Raw genomic sequence first — 725 nt, 5'->3', positions numbered from 1 at the left:
ATTTCTCTGGTTTTGGTATCAAGGGGACCTGGTTTCAAATCCTGTCTCTGACATTTCCTACTTATATGAACATATGAACATCACTTACAATTCTTTACCTCAATTTCCTCAGCTATAAAATGAAAACGTTGAACAAAATATCTCCTAAATTTGTCTTCCAGCTGAAGTCTTTACTTCATTTTAGTTCCTTTCACCCTTAAAGATGCTTATTTGTAATCTTATTGCAAGGATATATTTATTTATTTATTTATTTATTTATTTTCCTTTGATATACTTTATTGGACTCACACCAGCAGCCCGTGCTTTTTCAGAACCTTTGTGTATTTGTGGATTTTGCCTTCCACATTCTTTGCGGCTTGCTTGTGTAGTTTCGTAAGATTCTTTTTCTTTCTATAATGCATCTTGGCTTTCTCCTTCCTCTTCTCTTCCAACATAGCAGTCACTGCCTGATACTTCCAGCCAACCTTGTAGGCCAGGCATCCCAGATAAGCAAACTTTCTAGCTGGCTTCAGTCTGACCACTTTGGGAGCAGCTGGGACAACCATGTCTTTCCTCTTGTCATACGGTGGAAGAATGCCATCAAACACCATAAGGCGTTCCAAGGCAGCCTGACCTCTCCTGGTTTTGTGGGGAAGCATCCCTCTGACTGTCTTCCAGAAAATGTGGCTTTTGGGGCTCTGAAGTGGTAAGGGACTCTTGAAGGGTTTGTGTTCATTCGCTTTCGG

The 725-nt window shown here is 40.6% G+C and overlaps 1 pseudogene; it reads right to left on the bottom strand.

Annotated features, from left to right (window-relative positions):
* Nucleotides 1-284: 284 nt before the first annotated feature.
* The window catches only part of LOC110221713 (large ribosomal subunit protein uL13 pseudogene), a 610-nt pseudogene continuing 169 nt past the window's right edge, over nt 285-725 (bottom strand).

This window comes from Phascolarctos cinereus, unplaced genomic scaffold (assembly GCF_003287225.1).
Source record: "Phascolarctos cinereus isolate Bilbo 61053 unplaced genomic scaffold, phaCin_HiC Scaffold_7;HRSCAF=346, whole genome shotgun sequence".
NCBI classification, from domain to species: Eukaryota; Metazoa; Chordata; class Mammalia; order Diprotodontia; family Phascolarctidae; genus Phascolarctos; species Phascolarctos cinereus.
Note: the sequence above shows the minus strand (reverse complement) of the source record. Positions and strands in the feature narration are given on the sequence as shown.